At 39.2% G+C, this 7573-nt stretch overlaps 1 pseudogene across 1 annotated transcript in view; it reads right to left on the bottom strand.

The window, feature by feature from the left end:
* Positions 1–1804, bottom strand: part of LOC143280378 (UDP-glucose 4-epimerase pseudogene) — a 7835-nt pseudogene extending 6031 nt beyond the window's left edge. Inside the window, exon 1 of the transcript XR_013055012.1 lies at positions 1800–1804. The product of XR_013055012.1 is annotated as a UDP-glucose 4-epimerase pseudogene (transcript). The remainder of the gene's footprint in view (positions 1–1799) is intronic.
* Between the last annotated feature and the right edge of the window lie 5769 nt (positions 1805–7573).

Genomic DNA, 7573 nt, shown 5'->3' with positions numbered 1-7573 from the left:
GGGCGAGGGGTAGGGGGTTTGTCAACCATATTCTGTTGAATAATGTATAGTGCCCTGTGGAAATGTCCTTGGCTCTTAAAAACAAAACATCAAAAAACAAAAAAGGAATGCTTGAGGCAAGGATGGAATAAATTAGCCGTGTTTGCGTTGTTGTCGATGATAATTCATTCTGGTAATATCCTCTTTTAGTATCCTATCTTGCCAGCTGGCATGAACATGATGAAGGTCACATTGCACAGCTCTGATACTGCATTTTTTTTTTACATGCTGTTTTGAATTTGACAATACTCGCATAATCTGCGTTCGAACTTTTAGATATTTTGCCGACTTCTTGAAGATACCCTAAGGTTACTGTGTGAATTTTTTTCACTTCTCTGGTCGGCACAAACTGAACGAAGGCATTATTGCAGACGATTTTTTTGGATAAGTTTAATGATGGCTGCACGGGGTTTTTTGTTTGTTTGTTTGTTTGTTGTTTTTTTCACGCGGCGACTACATCTGTATGAAAATTGAGTACAATACAATAACCCATAAAATAGTCGAAAACCATTGAAAAGGGTTGCAAAAACTATCTACAGCAGGTAATATCACCACAAACATGTCCCAAAATTTTGGATACCAAAATACTACTGACTTTGTATAATTTTAAGCGAGCCGCCTTAAAACAAGATGAAACTGTGAAGAACACGCTCGCCTTACTTTTCATGAAACTCCGAACAATGTTTCCCCATGGCCACCAAGCAGAAACGTGTTTCTCTGCTCTCTGTTGTTATGTACCATTGTCTGGGCATGTTCATTAGTCGCGGTGTGTTGTCTGTTCCCGCATAACGTAGTCCTATTTGTTTTCGGTTGCACTTGACTTCAGCCCCTTATTCTTGCCTCTGCTAGACATTGCGCAGTCAAGTGAGATTTGAGTTGTGTCTGCGTGTCCACTGAGCCGGATGTAGAGGATCACGTGATGCAAAATTTCACGTGCAAACACATATTTCACGTGCACGCAAAAAACAACCACCAAAAACAAAAAACGAGAAACCCTCGTTAGAAGTGTGTGCAGAAGGGTACTTCCAGTTTTGTGTGTGTGTGTGTGTGTGTGTGTGATGGCCCCCAACACAAAGAAAAATATATCAATGAATAAATAAAAGTAACTGACTGATAAATACAATCAGGAATAACATTGTAAATGCAAAGTTGTAGAAGTTACTTCAAGTTCAGATCAGCCACTGAAGTTGATAAGCTGCGAAGAATCCATAAGCAGAATCTGGCATTGGTGTGACTCCTGAGTTTTGGAACTTATAGGCTATCGATACTTACCGGGCCAAACTCAACCAAACCGCTACTCTATTTCTCATACCTCGTGTTGGCCAGTTGTACGTGTGTGGTCGCGACCTCAGCGTTCTCTTCGTGGACTTGGGAGTGGAAGAGAAGACAGTGACGAGGGTGGGTGTTTTTCTTGAGCCACCTCCTCGCCTCCGGCACTTACAGCCAGTATGTGATGGCGTGAGTTCACGCATCCCGTCTTCCATGGGAGGGGAGGAGGAGGGGCCAGGGGAAAGGGGGGGGGGAGCGAGGAGGAGGCAGGATGGGAGAGTGGAGGGAGAGAGTGGGGAACGCCGGGGGCGAGGGTGAAGGATGGAGAAAATGTGGACGGGACGCTACAGACAATGACCACTGGTTTCGCCGGTTTGTTTCTACATTTATTGCGCGAGACGTTTTGGAAGCTGCAGCCACTGATCCATCTGACCCCTAGTTTTGCCACATTTGTACGCCCCAGGTTTTGATCTCTTCACTGATTAACTCACTCCATGCCGAGAGTTTTTGCCCTTGCCAATCCCTGAAAACCCAGGGTTTGTATAGGATGGGGAAAAAATTGTAAAAAAAACAAATAAACACCCAGACAATTGATATTTAGTATATGTATGCAAGGAATGTTGTTCCATATGTGTGCAAGAAATCAAAGTATTTACTCACCATCTTGATGTTGATCGCGGTATCAATATTTTGTGTATTTTTTAGCATTTTTGCACCCATCAGAAAGGTACACCAACATGTTCCACATCACATTCTAACACTATTTGAGGAACTGAAGACCTAGTGCATGCAATGAAGTATGAACAGGTGGTGAAGAAAGTTGAAATTCACACATACAAAAAAAAATTGTCTCTACATAATGAAAATCAAAGAACAAAGAAAAAAAAAACTCAACCAGCTGGGTGTTGACTGGCCAGTCAGCTGACAAACCTGGTATGCCAGTGAAGGGATGTGCAAGAGGGCAAAAGGAAAAATTGTCAGTCCAGTCACTGGTGAAAACACTTGCAAAATCGTCCGTTTCCTCAGTGGTTTTGTTGTCTGAGTCTGTCTCATCTGCTGGCACATGTTCCTCACTTTCCTCTCCATTGTAAACACTCTCTTCAGCAGCCGAATCTATTTCTAGTTCATCGGGATCTGGTTCAAATTCACTGTCCGAAGAATCAACATTATCTCCTTCGACATCAGAGCCTTCAGTTTGGATCATTTCCAAAGCATCTTCGACGCTGAGTAACATTTCACCTCTCCGACCGTGACGAACACTTCGCCGTGACGCCATCTTGTCAAACAACTTACAAAGCTGACAGGGGGCACGCTTTGTTATCAACTGCGGTTGAGCTTATCGCGACACACACGCAGTGTGTGTGAATGAAAAGCTGACCAGAGGTGACGTAAGATATCACATCTGCTTTTGATTTTCGCATCCGACGCGTCACTCCGACAGCACGACTTTTTAAAATCCAAGTCCGCATATGTGGACATTGGCATCCAACGCTTTCTCCGATGATGTCCGCATATGCGGACAATGGCAGCGAGTGAGTTAATGATTTAAAAAAAAACAAAAAACCTTTTTCTTCCTTTTTTATGATAGATTGATATATCGATGGATACACTGATACACACACGAACACAGCCAGACAGACAGATAGACAGACAGACAAGAATCACCACATCTGAAACAGTGAACTGGCTAAAGTGAAACAGCACGCTTCAAAGTTACATTCTGCCAGTAAATTATTTTAACAGTTTTTATCATGTCACACGATTTTCGCCAGCTTTTCGACAGATTGCTATCATATCTGTTACCTGAACAATACATTTCTCCGTGACGAAGATAGAGCAACCTTGGAAGTCTTGAAGGATTAAAACTATGCATTATTTCAACCATGGCAGACACTCTAAAACTAACCAAATATATAGATAAACTGTCTCTGGTGAAACATTGCTAAATCAGCGCTCCTGGAGTCAGTAGTACAGTGTTTGCCTCCTATCATGCTAATGCCTGTATTCAATAAAGTGTTAAATACTGACAGCCTCATTTGAAGGATACTCATACAAAAGCTTCTTTACCTTTCATACATTCTTCTTCTTCTCCTGCATTCGTGTGATGCAGCTCCCTTGCTGTATGTGTGAGCGGGCTTTTACATGGCTGTTGTATATCTGGTGATCTTGGCAGCCATGCTCAAGTTTCGGGGATGCACACGTCTTTATCTCTCTCATTTTAGACTTTATGTCTTATTTATGTTTTTTATTTATTTATTTTATTTTATTATTTTTTTCTCAAGGCCTGACTGAGCGTGTTGGGTTACACTGTTGGTCAAGCATCTGCTTGGCAGATGTGGTGTAGCGTACATGGATTTGTCCGAACGCAGTGACGCCTCCTTGAGCTACTGATACCGATACTTATTTTTGTGTACCCCTTCAAATGGAGCTATGGCTTTTCTTGAATAAAACATCGTTATCATTCTCTCTCTCTCTCTCTCTCTCTCTCTCTCTTTCAAATCCCTTACTACAAGTGTACCTCAAAATACTAATTCTGTAAGCTTCATTCAGACCAGCATAGTCAGATTATTCCAAACAAAAACAAACACAAAACCGTTTCCTTTTTCAAAAGTTTTTATTTTCTTGTTTCTCATATTCCAACAAACTCCTGATTTCACCAAAAAAATAGATGACAATGGATTTCATACCAATGGAAATAGTTAGATACACACCCTGTCCAATATACATTTAAGTAATTATATATATATATATATATATCCGGTCTTTTATCCCACACAAAAATGTTAACACCAAAATGTTTAATGGAGAAACAAATACAATATAAAACAAAGAAATCTTTGTTAAAAATGTTGAGTGCAAGTAACCATCAAATGCAAACCCCTCAAGATAAACCCATACTGTTTTGTTCACCACAGCAATGAACACAGAACACAGCAAAGCTAAAAATCAATTCAACAGTGTAAGACCCTTCTTTGTATGCTGTAACATTATTATTCTGAAAACTTAATAATAAGTAAATGCAATGAAATTAATACTGTATTTACATTCACCTCCCCCCCCTCCCCCACCCAAAGCCCCACACTGTCTTGCCTCTTCTAACACACACACACACACACACACACACACACACACACATTAACACACCGAGACTGACATGGACAGAAAGATGAACAAAAAAATAAATATAATTTTTTTTTGGTGCTATATTCTTGAATCTAATGCACTTCACTTCACTCTAAATGTTTCTTTTTGCTTCTTTCCTAAAGCCATCACATAGCTAGCTAACATGTTCAAAATTAATACGAACAACGCTTAAAATGAAACACATTCAGATGAATAGATTCGAGGGAAGGGTGACAAAATGTCACATGTTGTTCGTAACCAATACAAATAGTGAAGCACACACACACACACACACACACACAGAGTGAGTGACAGACAGACAGAGACGACAGAGTAATCAAATGAATAAAAGATGAGGGGACACATATGTCACTTCCTAACATTATGACCATTTTAAAACAAACTTTGCCTGAATGTGTTCAGAAAATATAGGTGTTGTTTGTTTGGTGGGGGGTTTTTTGTTGTTGTTTTTTAAACCTCTTAAAGATCTCTCAATCCAGACCAAACATGAAGAACAGATGCTAAAAAAAACCCAAACAAACAAACAAAAAACCCCCAAATACTCCAGACAAGACTCCGTACACTCTGGACGTGACTAGACCAAACAAGAATTCAAGATGCCATCCATCACACCACAGCCCATCCAATCTTAGACTCTTTTCATGCTCACCAGACTCCAATGGGTCCAGGTAAATGACTTCCACAGTTTAATGCCCTAGCACATTACCACAATCATAGTGCATATTCAAGAGCAAACATGAGCAGTGCCAATTTGCACAGTTGTGCACACTCGTTTTGTTGCTGTAAACAACTAGTTTTGTTGTAGACAATAACACAACGAATTATGTCACAGAGTATTCCTTATCAAAGAAATCACAAACATTACCTGTTGACTGTCGATTGTGTCTAAGAGTATTCCTTACCAAAGAAATAACATACATTACCTACTGACTGCCAATCAATAGGCAAACACGCCGGTTTTCATTTGACTGTGATAGGTTGCTGGTCTGTCCAATGACCAACACATGACCAGAAGTAGAACCATCATACATACTGCACAGACTGCCATGCAAACAGTGTCAGATATTTTCAATTCCATTCATATTTTACACATAGGCATTTTAGACATGTCAACAAGTTCATGGATATAAGCAATCAAAACAGAAAATGCTCCTATTACATTGAATAACATGCTAACCATCAAGTTTTGCATAACAGTTGCATGGTAAAAAGAACATGCACACAGATTGTCACGGTGCATTCTGTATGAGTGTAGTGAATGATGTCACAACACACCGCCAAAAACAGATAGGGCTCCAAGTGTACGTACGTACTTGAGAGAGAGAGAGAGAGAGACAGAGAGAGAGAGAGTTTGCACATGTGCACATGCATACACATGAATGTCTACTGCAAGTACATTTGCCTTGCATTTGCTTTTGTCAATATTTTTTATTCACCCTAAACACAAATAATTAAACACTTGTGGCTCAAACAAAATAACATCAAATACAAATGAAAGGACAAAGTAAGGTAGTGATAGCCAACGCAAACAAACTCATTGGACACACACACACACACACACACACACACACACCAGAGTAAACCAAAGAAAACTCAATCCATGTTTCTTAATCACAAACAAATGAATGTGGAACCATGCACAACATTAATTACATTAATTATCACAAGTCACCCGATACCAAAAATCTATCACCTTCAGGAGATCGTGTGGCTGGTAAAGAAACAAATAACAGTAATCAAAGTAACTGCAGTATTATGCAAATTTTTTGGGGGGGGAGGGTGTGTGTGTGTGCGGAGCAGGGCGGGGGCGGAGGGAGGGAGGGTTAAACTGACAACATTTTTTCTAGATAGCAATAAGTATCAAGATATCTTCAATCCAGCACACATGCCTTGACTCCCATTCTGTACAAACTGATACATTGCTATTTTTCTTTTCTTGTTTTTTTTCTTTCTTTCTTTCTTCTGTCTCCTCTGACTGCTCCTCTTTTCTATGTGGTGGACAACGACTGACAACTTCAGTGATGAGATTACCCACATCTTGGTGTTCTGACAATAGGGATTATCCACAACTGCTTTATCATGCCAAGTCTGCTGTTCCTGAGACTTATGAAACAGGAGAACCTTTGCAGGAATGAAAACAAAACAAAACCAACAATAGTATCAGTATCAGTTTCTCAAGGAGGCGTCACAGCGTTCGGTCAAATCCATATACGCTACACCACATCTGCCAAGCAGATGCCTGACCAGCAGCGTAACCCAACGCGCTTAATCAGGCCTCAAGAAAAAAAATAATAATAAATTTAAAAAAATAAAATAAAATAAAATGAAATAAATAATAATAATAATGTAATAAAATATATATATATAAATAAATAAATAAAATAACAAAAAAATAAAATAAAATAAATACATGAAAAATAATAGATAAATACATAAAAATACTACTACCACTACTACTAATAATAATAATAAAATAATTTTTTTTTAAACTATGATACAGAAAACCAAAATTCACACTGACAATCATCCAATAAAATGTGCAGTGCATTGCAAAGTCACTGTTTTCGGCTTGAAATATTCATTGTTTGAATTTTGATGCAGTGGGAGGCTTCAAGATCAAATCAAATCAAAATATGGTGCTTAGAGCCTTGCTGACCACTGAGGCCATCTCAAGGCTATCGCCACACTAATACCTACAGGCTTCAAGATACTGATGCCAGAGAGAAAACTGCAGCTGCACCCAACTAATACTTATGTTTGAGATTTACTATGTTTTTTGTTATTGTTTTTAAATATGAGTTTTGAATCTACGCATACTGATAATATTCAAATTCAGAGATTAAATGGTTGAGGTTGAAAATGCACTCTGGGTGCATTCTAGTAACTTTTGAAGTTAGTTATCTCCTAGGTAAAATTACGGCTGATAACATTGTGATATTTACAGATTTATTCAGAATGTTTTCCCAAAGAAGGCAGGGGGAGAAATACAGAAACAGCCTGAATGAGTGAGTGTAGTGAATGTGTGGATGGATATGTATGTGTGTGTTTGTGTGTGCATGCGCACGTGCACGAATGCATGCATGTGTTTGGGTGTATGTGTGAGTGTGTGTGTGGGCACGCA

This window comes from Babylonia areolata, chromosome 3, assembly GCF_041734735.1.
Source record: "Babylonia areolata isolate BAREFJ2019XMU chromosome 3, ASM4173473v1, whole genome shotgun sequence".
NCBI lineage: Eukaryota > Metazoa > Mollusca > Gastropoda > Neogastropoda > Buccinidae > Babylonia > Babylonia areolata.
Note: the sequence above shows the minus strand (reverse complement) of the source record. Positions and strands in the feature narration are given on the sequence as shown.